This window comes from Myotis nattereri, assembly GCF_964212035.1.
Source record: "Myotis nattereri genome assembly, chromosome: 1".
Classification (NCBI taxonomy): domain Eukaryota; kingdom Metazoa; phylum Chordata; class Mammalia; order Chiroptera; family Vespertilionidae; genus Myotis; species Myotis nattereri.
In genome coordinates this window covers 108,212,011-108,228,772 of record NC_138075.1, presented here as the reverse complement: position 1 = coordinate 108,228,772, position 16,762 = coordinate 108,212,011, and the positions used below count along the sequence as shown (strand labels likewise).

Below are 16,762 nucleotides of genomic sequence, written 5' to 3'. Positions count from 1 at the left end.
GAAGCTAGGGAAATTCCAGGATAAGCAGAATAGGAAAACTAAGACAGATAGTTAAACAACAGTTTGCAACCATCTAGTAAATCCTATTTTTCCTAAACCAAGGACACTTAAGAGTAAATGGTTTGCACTCTCCTATCCAACGAGAGGGTAAATAGCTTAAATCATCTTACTCAGGGAGATAGTTAACAGAAATCCAATTAGTAGCATTTGCCAATCACATCCAAGGACAAGACAAATTAAGAAAATAAATCTAACTGGTACATCAGCATAAAGCTGATGAATATTCTATTGATCATCCTCCCCTAAACACCCAGCTTTTAAAATCCCTGAGGTCACAGTGCACTCTTCCTCCAGGGAGCATGCCAATGCCATTACCTCTCCCTGCATCCAAACACCCCTGTTCTTCCTTCTATAGGTACCTATCTCCTCAACTCCAAGGGACTCCACCAAACTTGCAACCAGTAGAACAAAGGGCAGTGACAGCTCATCTTGGGCTAAATCCCTGAACCTGTCTCCAAAGCCCTCTCTGCTCTGACTTCCCAGTGAGCCAAAGCAGCCCAGCCTAGGCTCTCCTGTGGATTCTTCTGTCAGTAAATTCTTGCTTGCTTTTCTACACTTTGTGTCTTAATTTAAATCTTTCCTTCAAGAAGCCAGGAACTGAGGTCTTGTTTCACCAGTAAAAAGGGAGAAATCAGAGCTTTCCCTCCAGGGATAAAGCCCATGCCTTTCCCTCCCCCCTCCCTTTTCCCACCTACCTTTTAGCTCCCCAGGCACTTTACCATTAGCTTCCTCACTCCCAAGCTCCAAGGGCCCTTCCTTTACCTTCATAACTTGTTCCCTAAACCCATCTCTTCTAGGAATTATTTCTTCTACCTCTGTGATTTACAAAATAAATGTTCTCTTACAGTTTGGGTCTTGCTCTGAATTCTTTCCTAGCCAGAACCCTAGTACCAAGGGTTGCTGAATCCAGGTTTGGACACTTGGTATCATTCACGCTGCCTACAACATTAATCTTATTGAATTAGTCCATATTCAAATTTTTCTAACTGTCCCTAAAATGCTTTAATAATATTTCCCCTCAAATCTGGTTCCAATATGGTTCATTCATTGCATTCTCATCATTTTCTTTTAATCGAAAGCAGATCCCTGACCTTTCATTCTTTTCCATGATACTGAATTTTGAAAGAACCCAGGCTAAATGTCCTATGGAATGTCCCACATTCTTGATTTGATCAACTACTTCCTCACGGTGCTATTTAACTTGCTCCTGTACCCCATATTTTCCTGGGAAGTTAGATCTATAGGCTTATGGAAGCCACGCTTTTCACTCTCTTCTCCAGGTTCTACTCATTAACTTTCCAAGAATGTTTCAGAATCCTACTTGCAACACAGAATAAAATACATTTTAATTGTGTAACTCTCCAAGACAAAAAAAAGAAAAGGAGAAATCAACAATAATAGTTATTATATGGGACTGTAACACCCATTGACATCAATGGACAGATCATTCAGACAGAAAAATAATAAGAAAACAATGGCTTTAAATGACACATTAGACCACATGGTTTTAATCGATATTTTTAGAGCATTTCACCCCAAAGCAGGATAATATACATTCATATCAAGAATACAGCCTGGCCCTAGCTGGTTTGGATCCATGGATAGAGCATGGGCTTGTGGACTGAAGGGTTCCAGGTTTGATTCTGGTCAAGGGCACATGCCAGGGTTGCAAAGGCTCAATCCCCAGCGGCGGCGTGCAGGAGGCAGCCGGTCAACGGTTCTCTCTCATTATTGATGTTTCTAGCTCTCTCTCCCTTCCTTCCTGAAATCAATAAAATTAAAAAAAAATAATAAAAAAGAATACAGCCTGGCTGGCGTGGTTCAGTGGTTGAGCCAGGCGGTCACAGTTTGATTCCTGGTCAAGGCACATAACCGCTGTGGGCTCGATCCCCAGTGTGGGGCATGCAGGAGGCAGCCGATCAATGATTCTCTCTCATCATTGATGTTTCTAATCCAGGGGTGGGCAAACTTTTTGACTCGAGGGTCACAATGGGTTCTTAAACTGGACCAGAGGGCTGGAACAAAAGCATGGATGGAGTGTTTGTGTGAACTAATATAAATTCAAAGTAAACATCATTACATAAAAGGGCACGGTCTTTTTTTTTTTTTTTTTTTTTTTTTTTTAGTTTTATTCATCTCAAATGGGCCAGATCCTGCCCGCGGGCCGTAGTTTGCCCACGGCTGTATCTCTCTCTCCTTCTCCCTTCCTCTCTGAAATCCCTTTTTTTCAGGGTAAGACTACATGTCAGACTAAAAACAAGTTTCAATAAGTTTAAGAAGACTGGAGTCATATCAAGCATCCTCTAAGATCACAATGGTATTGAGAGGGTTAATTGACATGCAGGCAGATAGGGCAGGGGTCAAGTGGAAAACAAAGGCAGGGGAAACAGGCAGGGACAGACATGGCAGTATGAGCAGCCTAATCACAGGAACTAACCAAGCAGAAATAACAACATGTTTCTGAATTCAAAGTGGGAGGCATGGGAAAACAAGGGAGAGCCTAGCAGTGTTGGTGAAACTTTTGAGCTCGGCGTGTGAGCATTTTGAAAAACCCTAACTTAACTCTGGTGCCGTGTCACATATAGAAATTTTTTGATATTTGCAACCATAGTAAAACAAAGATTTATATTTTTGACATTTATTTTATATATTTAAATGCCATTTAAAAAAGAAAAATCAAACAAAAAAATGAGTTTGCATGTCACCTCTGACACGCGTGTCATAGGTTTGCCATCACTGGCCTATAGTCACAAGGTGTATGAATGCATAGAAACAGAAAGTTCAGCATAGGAACAGAGAAGGAACACATAAAAACAGGGAAAGTTCAGGTAGCTTGGCAAAAACAATTGAGGGAATCAATCAGGTGACGACACAGGTAGATACAGAGCAGGCTTGTAGCAAATATATACTTCTGGACTACAAGGCTTTAACAGACAACCCATTATTGGGTCACCCTCCCCTTGTGGGGAGTCTGAATCCGCTTGTAATAAATGTTCCACACTTTTGCTTAAATCTTCTGGTGTGCAGAGCTCATTCTTCAGTGTAGCAAGACACGATCCCAGGAAAAACACCTCGGTTCACCGTTCCAGTCATCAGTATTAAACTACAAATCAATTATAGGAATAAGACTGAATAACACAGAAACTCACAAAAACTAAATTAACCTGCTACTTAACGTAGATGGGTTAACAATAGCATCAGAGAAAAAATCAAAATATATCTTAAGCCCTGGCCCTTGTCAGACTGTGTGGGTTCAATTTCCAGTCAAGGGCAAGTACCTAAGTTGCAGGTTGCTCCCCACCCCAGGTAGGGCATGTGTAGGAGGTAACCAGTTAATGTGTCTCTTTCACATTGATGTTTCTCTCTCTCTCTCTCCCCCTCACACTCTTTCACTCTCTCCAAAAAACAACGGAAAAAATATCCTCAGGTGAAAATTAGCAACAACAACAACAAAGATATCTTGAGAAAATGCAAATGCAAACACAATAACCCCAAATCTATGGGACACAGCAAAAGCAGTTCTAAGAGGGAAAGCCATATCAATACAATCCTACCTCAAGAAATAGGAAAAATCTCAAATACATAATCTAACTTTACAACTAAAGGTACTAGGAAAGGGACAATAAACAAAGCCCAAAGGGAGAAAGAAGGAAGGAAACAAAGAAGCTCAGAGGAGAAAGAAATAAAATAGTCTAACACAACAATACAAAAGTTCAAAGAAAACAAGAGCTGGTTCTTTGAAAAGATAAACAAAATTGATAAACCTTTAATCAAATTCATCAAGAAAAAAAAAGAGGACCCAAATAAATAAAATCAGAATAAAAGAGAAGTGACAACAGACACCACAGAATTTGTAAGAATTTATAATAATTATAAGGATCATAAGGAAATATTATGAACAATTATATACTAAAAATTACAGTCTGGAAAAAATGGATACATTCCTAAACATACAATCTTCCAAGACCAACTCAAGAAGAAACAGAAAATTTGAACAGCATGGTAACTACTATTGAAATCAAATCAGTAATAAAAAAAAACCTCACAACCAAAAAAGTTCAGGACCTGATAGCTTCATGGGTGAACTTTACCAAAGAGGTAAAAAAGAATTAACACCTAGCTCTGGCTGGTGTGGCTCATTTGGTTGGAGTGTCCTTCCATGCATTTGTAGATGACGAGTTCGATTCCTTGTCAGGGCACATACCTAGGTTGCAGGTTCCAATCCCCATCAGGTGTGGGAGGCAACCTATCAATGTATCTCTCTCACACTGATCTTCCTTCCTCTCTCTCTCTCTCTCTCTCTCTCTCTCTCTCTCTCCCTCCCTCCTTCCCTCCCTCCCTCTCTCCCTTATTCTCACCCTCTCCCTTCCTCCATCTCTAAAAGCAATCCTATCTAATAACAGACAAACATGGTAATTAACCATACCTTTGCTATGCCTCCCATTGGCTAATCAGCACGTATGCAAATTAACCAACAAATATGGCGGCTAATTTGCATAATGCAGGCAGGGCAGGCCAGTGTGAGCCGCTATCCGGGCCCCCGTGTGCTGCCTAAGCCCCGCCGCAGCCGGGACCCCATGTGCAGCCCTGGGCGGCGGGGCTTGGCGGTGTGAATGGGCTGCCTAAGCCCTACCCCCAGCCGGGACCCTCGTGTGCGGCCCTGGGCGGGCGGGATCCCCGTCTGCTGCCCTGGGCAGTGGGGCTTGGTGGCGCGATTGGCCCGAGGAAGCCCTATTCTTGCAGGAATCCTCCTGCAATGGGCTTCTAGTCTACACTAATAAAAGAGAAACATGCAAATTGATGTCACTCCAGTACGCCCACCAGCCAATCAGAGTGGCTATGCAAATTAACCCACAAGGATGGTGGTTAATTTGCATAAGCAGATGCAGAGTGAAGACTGAAGACTGAAGACTGAAGAGGCTTGGCTTCTCCGCTGCAGCTGGACCAAAGGCCTGGGTCCTGGGTGCCAGAGGGAAACCGGTGCCAGTAGCCAGGGGAAGGAAGGCCTATTGCGTGAATCTTCATGCAATGGGCTTCTAGTTAAAAAATAAAAAAGAAATAACACGTATTGTCCTCAAATTATTTTTTTTTAAATATATTTTATTGATTTTTTACAGAGAGGAAGGGAGAGAGATAGTTAGAAACATCGATGAGAGAGAAACATCGATCAGCTGCCTCCTGCACATCTCCTACTGGGGGTGTGCCTGCAACTCGGATATATGCCCTTGACCGGAATCGAACCCGGGACCCTTCAGTCCGCAGGCCGATGCTCTATCCACTGAGCCAAACCGGTTTCGGCTGTCCTCAAATTATTAAAAAAAAAAAATAATCAAGAAATGGGAAGGCTCCCAAACTCATGTTATGAGGCTAGCATTACCCTGACTCCAAAACCAAGCACAGACATAACAAAAAAAGAAAATTATAGGTCAATATACCTGATGAAAAATTCTCCAAAAAAAAAAAAAACACAAAACAAAACAAAAAAACACAAAACAAAACAAAAAAACCTCTCAAAAAAAATATTAGCCAATTGAATTCAGCAATACTTGGTCATACAGCATTAGCAAGAGGGATTTATTCCTGGGATACAAGGTTGGTATAACGCCTACAAATTAATTAATATGATATACCACATAAATAAAGTGAAAGACAAAAATCATATGGTCATATCAACAGTTGCAGAAAAAGCATTCAACAAAAGCCAGCATCATTAATAACTCTCAGAAAAGTGGGAACAGAGGGAACATAGCTGAACATAGCAAAGGCTTTACGTGACAAACCCACAGTTAACATCATACTCAACAGGGAAAAACTAAAAGCATTTCCCTTAAGATCAGGAACAAGAGAAGGATGTCCACTTTCAACAATTTTATCCAACACATTATTGGAAGTCCTAGCTACAGTAATCAGAGAAGAAAAATAAATAAAAGGCATCCAAATTAGAAAGGCAGAAGTAAAACTTCATTATTTGCAGATGACGTGAAACAATACATAGAGAACCCTAAACATGTCACTAAAGAACTATTAGAACTAATAAATGAATTCAGGAAAGTAGCAAAATGCAAAGTTAATATTCACAAACTATGAGAAAGTAAAATTAAGAAAATAGGCCTACTTACAGTTGTAACAATAACAAAAATGAAATACCTAGGAATAAATTTAACCAAGAAGATAAAACACCTGTAAGACATTGAAGAAAGAAACTGAAGAAGATACAAATAAATGGAAGCATATACTGAACTCATGGAGAGAAGGATTAACATCATTAAAATGTCCATAATACCCCAAACAGTTGATAGATGCAATGTCATATCTATCAAATTACCAATGACATTTTTCACAGAACTAGAACAAATAATGCTAAAATACAGCAACACTGAAAAAGGACAAATTTCTGTTACCTGATAACAAACTATACTACAAAGCTATAGTAATAAAAATGGCATGGTAAAAACTTAAATGTAAGACCCAAAATCATAAAACTCCTAGAAGACATAGGTAGTAAACTCTTTGGCATTGCTCTTAGTAATTGCTGTGTCATTGAGAAAGAAAAACAAAAAAATATAAAGAAACAGAACTAAATCAAATTTAAGTTTTTGCACACAGCAAAGGAAACTAGCAAGAAAACGAAAAGACAATCTACTGATTGGAAGAAAATTGTTGCCAATGATACATCCCATAAGGGTTAATATCCAAAATTTATAAAGAATCCTTTGAACTTAACACCAAAAATAGAAACAATCTAATTAGAGAACCTGAATATACATTTATCCACAGAGGAAATACAGATAACAGAAATATGAAAAGATGTGTAATGTCACTAATTATCAGAAAAATGAAAATTAAAACCACAATCAGATCTCTGGTGCCCCCTGGTGGTCAGTATGTTCCCACAGCCAACCTCCCCCAGCCCCTCCCCCCCACCCGGCTGGCCTGCTGTTTGGTGGACTGGCCAGCCAACCTCCCAGGGTCCCTCCACTGGGCCGGTAGAACCCCACCCATGCACGAATTCGTGCACTGGGCCTCTAGCCAATACATAAAAAGACAAGTGTTGGTGAGAATGTGAAAAAAATTAAACACCTGGGCACTATTGGTGGGAAAGCAAATTGGAGCTGCTACTATGGAATATAGTATGGAAGTTCCTCAAAAAATTAAAACTAGAACTACCTTAAGACACAACAATTCTACTTCTGGATATATTTATCTTAAGAGATCCAAAACACTAATTTGAAAAGATACAGGAGGCTAAATGATCCTGAAAGGAAACCTGGCTTGGGGTGGTGAACACACAATACAATATACAGATTATGTATTATAGAACTGTACCCCTGAAACCTATATAATTTGATTAACCCAAATAAGTTCAATAAAAAAAGAATAAAGAAAAGATATATGCATCCCTATGTTCACTGCAGCATTATTTATAATAGTCAAAATATGGAAGCAACCTAAGTGCCCATCAATAGACAACCGGATAAAATACACAGTACATAAATACAACAGAATAGTACTCGGCCATAAAAAGGAATGAAACCTTACCATCTGCAACAACATGGCTTCACCTACAGGGTAGTGTGCTAAGGTAAATCAGATAGAGAAAGACAAATGCCACGATTTCACTTATATGTGGGCTCAAAACAACAAAATAAACAAACAGAAACAGACTCATAGATACAGAGAACCAACTTATAGTGTCCAGATGGGAGGTAAGTTGGTGGGATGGGTTTTATTAAAAAGGAGAAGAGATTAAGAAGTAAAAAATGGTGGCAGAGTAAACAGAGCTGCACTGACACTCTCCCAGGACCAAACTAAAAATACAACTAAAATATAGAAAAACCACCTGGAAAAATCAACAGAAGACTAGCTGGAAAGAACCCTGATAACCAAGGAAGGAAAAAAACCTGCATAGAGATCAGAAGGAAGTTTGGAGATGCGAAAGTGGTGGTCAGGCTCCCACAGAAAGCAGCTGAAGATCGGGAGGGATATCTCAGCTGTGGAGAGTTCCTATTGAGAACTCTGGGGTCTAAACCCCAAGCTGGTCTCCCCAGCCCAGAGCATCAGAAATGAGAAAGGTGTCCACCTAACACCTTGTTGTGAAAAGCAGCAGGGTTGCTGTCTGCCAGCTAGAGGCACCTAAAATGCAGGCACTCTCTTAAAGAGCCAAAAAACAAAATTTCCTCTGCAGCCACTCACCTTGGTCTCCTGCAGAGGGAGGGCAGAGTGCAATGGAGCTGTGTGAGGAGAGTCCAGGGTTAGAATTCTAGAGTTGGAGTTTGGAGGGGAGCCACCCCAGTTTCCTGTACTGAATCTTTCCCTCACACTGTGGAGGACACCTTTCTCCAATGGACTTTTGCTATCCAGGTGGTTTTGCCTGGAGGAAAGGCAATTGCCACACCCTGTTGGAAGACCTCTCACCACACCCTGTGGTCAATGGCCTGAGGCCAATCAAAGCTGATAACAATCAGACTGCAGAAAGAGGCAGATCTCTAGAGGCTTTGAGTCTTTGCCTGAGCTCCTTCTGGGCCCAGAGCTAGGAAAAAGAGACCCTGATGTACATCTTGGTCCTTTCCAAAGGCATCCAACCTCAGCAGAGGGAGCCACAAGCTGTGGATTAATGATAGCCTCAAACAGGGTACTCAGGGCCAGTCAGATACAGTGTCTGAAATTGTCCTGCACTAAAGTCTGGAAGTCGTAGCAGATCTACCAAATACATAGACACAAACAGGCAGCCAAAATGGGGAGACAAAAATACAACTTTCAAATGAAAGAACAAGAGAATTCTCCAGAAGAGCTAAATGAAATGGAGATAGGAAATTTATCTGATTCTTTTCCAGCTGGAACCATGAAGGGTTCGGAAGAGAGGGGGAAGAAGAAGGTTCCTGCTGTGCCAGAAACCCTCAAGAAAAAGTGAAGGAATTTTGCAGAGCTGAAGATCAAGCGCCTGAGAAAGAAGTCTGCCCAAAAAATGCTTTGAAAGACAAGAAGGAAGCTCATCTATGAAAAGGCTAAGCACTATCACAAAGAATACAGGCAGATGTACAGAACTGAGATTCCAATGGCTAAGATGGCAAGAAAAGCTGGCACTTCTATGTACCTGCCAAACCCAAATGGCACTTGTCATCAGGATCAGAGGTATCAATGGTGTGAGCCCAAAGGTCCGGAAAGTGCTGCAGCTTCTTTGCCTTTGCCAGATCTTCAACAGCAACTTTGTTAAAGTCAACAAGGCTTTGATTAACATGCTGAGGATTCTGGAGCCATATATTGCATGGGGATACCCACACCTAAGTCAGTAAGTGAACTGATTTACAAGCGTGGTTATGGCAAAATAAAAAAAAAAAAATGAATTGCTCTAACCTGGTAAATATGGCATCATCTGCAAGGAAGATCTGATTCATGAGATGTATACTGTTGGAAAGCGCTTCAAAGAAGTAAACAACTTTCTATGGTCCCTCAAGTTATCTTCTCCACAAGGTGGAATGAAGAAAAGACCACCTATTTTGTAGAAGGTGGAGATGCTGGTAACAGGGAAGACAAGATCAATAGGCTTATTAGAAAAATGAATTAAGGTATCTACCATGGTAATTTTTGTAATCTGGTCAGTTAATAAACTGAGTCCTTTAAAATTGAAAAAAAAGACATTTATCTGTTATAGAGTTTAGAATAATGATGGCAAACATGCTCAACAACATGAGAAAAGATGCAGTAATGATGAAAAAGGACCAGTTGGAAATACAGAATGATGTAGCACTAATAAAAAAGACATTGGGAGGAATACATAGCAGATAAGGGGAAGCCGAGGATCAGATCAGTGTATTAGAAGATAGGGTAGAAAAAAATTACACAGAGAACAACAACAACAACAAAAGAATTAAAAAACAGGGACAGCTTAAGGGAGCTGTAGGACAACATGAAATGTAACAATATTTGCATAATTGGAGTGTCAGAAGGAAAGGAAAGTGAGCAAGGGATAGAGTTGTGTTTGAAGAAATAATGTCAGAAAACTTCCCTAACCTGGTAAAGGAAAAAGTCATACAAGTTAAGGAGGCACAGAATTCCAAACAAGAAGAACCCAAACAGGCCCATGCCCAGACACATCATAATTAAAATGCCAAAAATTAAAGACAAAGACAGAATCTTAAAGGCAGCAAGAGAAAAGCAAACTGTTACAGACAAAGGTGCTCCCATCAGGCTGACAACTGATTTCTCATCAGAAACTCCACAGGCCAGAAGGGAATGGCATGAAGTACTCAAGGTAATGGAAAGCAAGCATCTGAAACCAAGATTACTATATCCAGCAAGGCTATCATTCAAAATAGATGGTGAAATAATGATCTTCCCAGACAAAAGAAGGCTAAAGGAGTTTATCACCACCAAACCAGCATGGGAAGAAATGCTAAAGGGACTGCTGTAATCAGAAGAAGAAAAAGTGAGAGAAACCTAAGCATACACAATTAAAATAGCAATAAATAAGTATCCTATCTAATAAAAGAGGAACATGGTAATTAGCGTACGTCTGTTACCCTTCCCATTGGCTAATCAGCAAGATATGCAAATTAACTGCCAGCCAAGATGGCGGCCGGCAGCCAGGCAGCTTGAAGCTAACATGAGGCTTGCTTGCTTCAGTGACGGAGGACTCCAACTTTCCCCGCCTGCCTTGCCGGCCTCTGAGCTTGCAGTTTGAAACATTGTTACAAAAATAGAAGCTAAACAAAACCCCAAAAACCTGCTTTCATCCAGCCAGGATCTCAGAGCTGGAGTTGATACAGTGTTTTGATTATAGAACCCAAACAAACCAGATACCTGCTTTCAGCAGCGGAGGCCTAAGAGCTGGAGCCAAGTCTCAGAGCTAAAGCTGGCCAAGAATTAAAAAAAAAGCGGAAGGGAGCTTCAGTCACTCACCAGCCTGAAAACAGCCCTCAGCCCCTCACCCAGACTGGCCAGGCACCACAGTGGGGACCACCACCCTGAAGGGTGTGTGACAAGCTGCAAACAGCCATCATCCCATCACCCAGGCTGGCCAGGCACCCCAGTGGGGACCCCCACCCTGATCCAGGACACCCTTCAGGGCAAACCAGCCGGCCCCCACCCATGCACTAGGCCTCTATCCTATATAGTAGAAGGGTAATATGCCTCCCAGCACCGGGATCAGAGGAGCCGCGAGGCCTCCCAGCACCGGGATCAGTGTGACAGGGGGCAGCACCCAAACCCCCTGATCGCCCTGCGGCTCTGTGTGTGACAGGGGGCGGGGCCACAACCTCCCTATCCGCCCTGCTCTGTTTGTGACAGGGGAAGGCGCCCCAACCCCTTGATCAGCCCTGCTATGTGCCTGATAGGGGGGAGCTCCCCAACCCCCTGACCACCCTGCGGCTCTGTGTGTGACAGGTGTGTGTGACAGGGTGCGGTGCCCCAACCCCCTGATTGGCGCTGCTCTGTGTGTGACAGGGTGCAGTGCACCAACCCTCCCCCCCGCCCACAGGCCATGCTCTGTGTGTGATGGGGTAGAGCCATAACCTCCCCATTGGCCCTGCCCTGAGTGTGAGAGTGGCGGCGCCCCAACCCCTTGATTGGCCCTGCTATGTGGGTGATAGAGGGCAGCGCCCCAACCCCCTGATCTGCCCTTCTCTGTGTGTGACAGGGGGGAACTCCCAAACCCCCTGATGTGCGTGACAGGGTACGGAGCCCCAACCTCCCTGATGGCCCCTGCTCTGTGCGTGACAGGGGGCAGCGTCCCAACCTCCTGATTGGCCCTGCTGTGTGCGTGACGGGCGGGGGCGGGGGGGTGCTGCAACCCCCCAATCGGCCCTACTCTGAGCATGACTGAGAGTGGCATCGCAACCTCCTGATCCGCCCTGCTCTGTGCATGACAGGGGGTGGCGCCCGAACTCCCCAATCGGCCCTGCTCTGAGCCCGACCAGGGGCTGCACCTAGGGATTGGGCCTGCCCTCTGCCACCCGGGAGCAGGCCTAAGCCAGCAGGTCATTATCTCCCGAGGGGTCCCAGACTGTGAGAGGGCACAGGCCAGGCTGAGGAACCCCCCCGTACCCCGATTGCACAAAGTTTTGTGTACCGGGCCTCTAGTCTATTAATAACCTTAAATGTATGTGGATTAAAAGATCCAATCAAAAGACATAGGGTAGTTGAATGGCTACAAAGACATGACCCAATTACATGCTGTCTACAAGAGACCGAACTCAGAACAAAGGACTCACACAGGATGACAAGAAAGGGATGTAAAAATTTTTTTTTCCATGCAAATGGAAACAAACCAACAAAAAAAGCTGGAGTAGCCATACTCATATTTGACAAAGTAGACTTCAAAATTAAGGCGATCACAACAGGAAAAAAGGTCACTACATATACTAAAGGGTTGAATCCAATAAGAGGATATAACCCTGGTAAACATATACACCCAATATAGGAGCACCTAAATACATAAAAAAAACTTCTTGAGGACTTTAAGGGAGAGATCAACAGCAATACAGTAGTAGTAGGGGATTTTTATACTTCCTTGATTTCACTGGAAAGGTCTTCCAGACAAAAATTAAGAAAGAAACAGTGACTCTAAATGACACACTGGATCAAATGGATTTAATTAACATGCATAGAACATATCACCCCAAAACTGGAGAATATACATTCTTCTCAAGTGCCCATGGGTCATTCTCAAAGATACACCACATGTTAGGGCACCAAACAAGTCTCTACAAGCTCAAAATTGAAATCATATCCATCATCTTCTCAGACCTTAATGGATTGAAATTAGAAATCAACTATAGTAAAAACACTCAAAAACCTTCAAACACACAGAGGCAAAATACTATGTTATTACACCATGAATGGGTTATCAATGAGATAAAGAAAGAAAAACTTCCTGGAAATAAATTAAAATGAACACACAACAACCCCAAATCTCTGGGACACAGCAAAAGCAGTTCTGAGAGGGAACTTCATAGCATTACAGGCCTACCTCAAAAAAGAAGAAAAATTAATAACAAACTACCAGTATTTAACCCTACAATTTAAAGAATTAGAAAGAGAACAAGAAGTACAAATTAGTAGTTACAAAATAGTCATGGGCATGGAAAATATAGCATAGGGATTATAGTCCATTATATTGTAACTAGAGGCCCAATGCATGAAATTCTTGCAAGGGGCTTGGCCCTCACGGACCCAGCTGCATGGGCCCTCACAGCCCAGGCTGCATCCAGAAGGTTGTCCGGATGGTTGTTCTGCTGTTTGGCCTAATTAGCATATTAGCTCTTTATTATATAGGATAACTATGTTTGGTGCAGCTCAGTACTAGATTTATAAGGGTGGTTACTTTGTAAATTATATAAATACTAGTAGCCCGGTGAACGAAATTCATGCACTGGGGTGGGGAGGGGGGGGGGAAGGCCCCTCAGTCTGGCCTTCACCCTCTCCAATCTGAGACCCCTCAGGGAATGTCAAACTACCTGTTTGTGCCCACACTTTTAACAGATAACAGCTCCATTTTTGTTTCTTTCTTATGCTTAAAACCATTGGAATTAGTAGGTATTCAAAGTGTGTATACATTTTGGGGGGACACCCTGTATATCTCTACTCAGCTGTGAAAGAAACCAATAGCAGATTTAGAACCCCCAGACAAGGAACCTCGCTCACTCCCCATGTCTCCCCGCTTCACTTTCCACCTTCGTGGGCAGCAGGAGAATCAACGTTTTCTCTCATTAATTCGGAAAAGCACGTCCTGTCACCCGCTGCCTGGCAGGAGTGTGCTAGGCCCCAAGCAAGGAAGGCTCAGTCAGGGCAGCCTTCGCTCATGGGTGCTGGCACCCAAAGTGCACATTCCTCCTCTACAGTTGCCCCGACTATTCCACTGTTTTACTGAGAGAACAGAATTCCTCTCCGCCTCTGGGTTCTTGATCTTGAATGCTGAGCGAAGGCACCTCAGGGAGGACCGCCTGCGCCCACCAGGTGTGTCTGTCTGCATCTGCTCCCGCCTCGGCCCCTGCATTAACCCCCTAGAGGTGATCTCATAGCTGCACTGGCCTCCGTGGGAACAGGGCATCACCACTCCGCCCTCTCACTATCATCTCACAGGCGCCCACCCTCAGCACCCAGAACACCCAGACACTCTCCAAAGGACCTGAGCGCATCAGAGGGGATGTGTGCACATCCTGTGGGGGTGTTAGGCATGCTGGGTTGATGGAAGTGCGGTGGAGAGGCAGGGGGAACTTGTTCACGCCTTGGTTTGCAACTGTTGCAGGCGCGGGAGGGTGACAGTGTGCTGGGGGATGTTCACACGCCGGGGGGATGTGCACACCAGAGGCCTCTGGCTTTGCAGATCTGCAAACCCCCATGGTGCAGCCAGGAGGACGTCAGTCTGGCCCACCATGGTGGCTGTCCCTGCGATCCTGCACCTTCTCGGCCAGGAGGCAGATCTTGCGCAGCCACTCCTGGGCGCTGATGGCCTGCAGGGGCTACTTCAGCTCAGCCTGCAGGCTCCGCTTGGCGCACTCACAGTTGTCACCACCGCCATGTGGGGAGTACAGTCCGCCCTCTGCCGGCCTGCCTCCCCTGTCCAGAGGCTCTCTGCGCTGCTCACCTGCCCAGAGTGACTGGGGCTGGGTGGAAGCCACGTGTCCTGCCCTGCCCAACCCTGGCTGATCCGCACCTGTGCGAGCTGCCGCACCACTGGGAAGGGTCATGGATCCAGGTCCCGGGACCTCAGACAGCCTCAAGCACTGCCCCCCGCCCGCCAGGGTCACAGATCCGTGTCTTGGTCCCGCGGACAGCATCAAGCACTGCCCTCCGCCCCGCAGGGTCACAGATCCATGTCTTGATCCTGTGGACAGCCTCAAGTGCTGCCCCTCACCCACCAGGTCACGGATCCGGGTCCCAGACCACGGACAGCCTCAAGTGCTGCTCCCGCCCACTAGGTCACGGATCCGGGTCCCAGACCACGGACAGCCTCAAGGGCTACCCCCCACCCGCCAGGTCACGGATCCGGGTCCCAGACCGCAGACAGCCTCAAGTGTTGCCCCCCGCCCGCCAGGTCATGGATCCGGGTCCCAGACCACGGACAGCCTCAAGTGCTGCCCCCGCCCGCTAGGTCATGGATCCGGGTCCCAGACCGTGGACAGCCTCAAGTGTTGCCCCCTGCCCGGCAGGGTCACAGATCCGGGTCCCGGGACAGCGGACAGCCTCAAGCACTGCCCCCCGCCCGCCAGGTCACAGATCCGGTCCCGGACCGTGGACAGCCTTGCCCGTGCCGCCTGCCTTCAGTATGCAAATTAGCCGCCATCTTGTTGCTTCAGGGTGGGGGTCCCCACTGGGGTGCCTGGCCAGTCTGGGTGAGGGGCTCAGGGCCGTTTTTAGGCTGCCTGTACCCCCTTCAGGGTGGGGGTCCCTACTGGGGTGCCTGGCCAGCCTGGATGTGGGGATGATGGCTGTTCGCAGCTGGTCACACCCCCTTCAGGGTGGGAGTCCCCACTGGGGTGCCTGGCCAGTCTGGGTGAGGGGCTCAGGGGCGTTTTCAGGCTGGCAGGCGACTGAAGCTCCCCACTTCTCCTTTTTTTCTTTTTCTTTTTTTATTCTGGGATTTATTTACCTTCTATGGCTGTCATTGGAGCTGAGAGCTGGCTTTAGCTCTGAGGCTTGGCTGCAGCTCTGAGACCTCAGCTGCTGAAAGCAAGGATTTGGGTTTGTTTGGATTCTATAATTGAAACACTGTTGCGATCCTGCTGGCTGAAGCCTGGCTGGCCGAAAGCAGGTTTCTGGGTTTTGTTTAACATCTATAATTGCAACATTGTTTCTTAGACTGCAAGCTCAGAGGCCAGCAGCGGCAGGCAGGGAACCTTGGCTTCCTCCATCACTGGAGCAAGCAAGCCTCCTGTTTGCTTCAGCTGACTGGCTGCCGGCCGCCATCTTGGTTGGCAGTTAATTTGCATATCGCCCTGATTAGCCAATGGGAAGTGTGTTGGAGCTATGGTTAATTACCATGTTTGTCTATTATTATATAGGATCTAATCAGAATTGTATACCTGAAACTAGTATAATGTATGTCAATGGAATTGAAAAAAATTTTTTTTAAAATAAAGGCAGGATTAAAAGAATATATACTCCTGATACAAAAGGAGCTTTCATTTACCCTCTCAGGAAGGATTTAGAAACAATTTCATATAAAATTGTCTTTGTAATACAAAATTGAATAATGGCAATTTTATATACTTTAACCTAATATACACAAATAATTTTTCTACATTTGTTCCATTTACCTCTTTCCCCAGGTCTGTTTCTCCATTGTGATTATAAATTATACCATTAAGTCAAAAGAAAACAAGTAATTAATATATTTTACTTTTGCATATTTACAAGGACAGGGAGAAAAAAAGGAGTCTTGGGACATAAGTACATGGTACTTATCACTAGGAGAAGAAAGTTGGCTGAGGGTCTGGATACAGGTGCAAGGAAAAAGGGGCAAGACTAAGCTTGTGAAAAAATACCCTGAGACTTACCTTGAAGGAGTCAGATGAGGTTCCCCAGTTCTCTATATTTTCCTACAAAATTAATCCTAGGAGCTGATAAAGGTTAGTTCTTTGCAGAGTGGGCCCTATAATCAGATAAGCAGTGAGTCTTGAGTTCTGCCACTATAAGGAAGTTAGTTGCTGACTATCTATATGTTCCCAAGTCTTGAGTTCTGCCACTATAAGGAAGTTAGTTG

General features: G+C 44.6%; 1 protein-coding gene and 1 pseudogene across 3 annotated transcripts in view; one reads left to right on the top strand and one right to left on the bottom strand.

Moving 5' to 3' along the window:
• The window catches only part of HMG20A (high mobility group 20A), a 145,278-nt gene that overhangs the window by 116,065 nt on the left and 12,451 nt on the right, over nt 1-16,762 (bottom strand). The window lies entirely within an intron of this gene.
• Nucleotides 8,894-9,625, top strand: LOC308529966 (large ribosomal subunit protein uL30-like; annotated as a pseudogene). The gene has a single exon. The product of its transcript is annotated as a large ribosomal subunit protein uL30-like (transcript).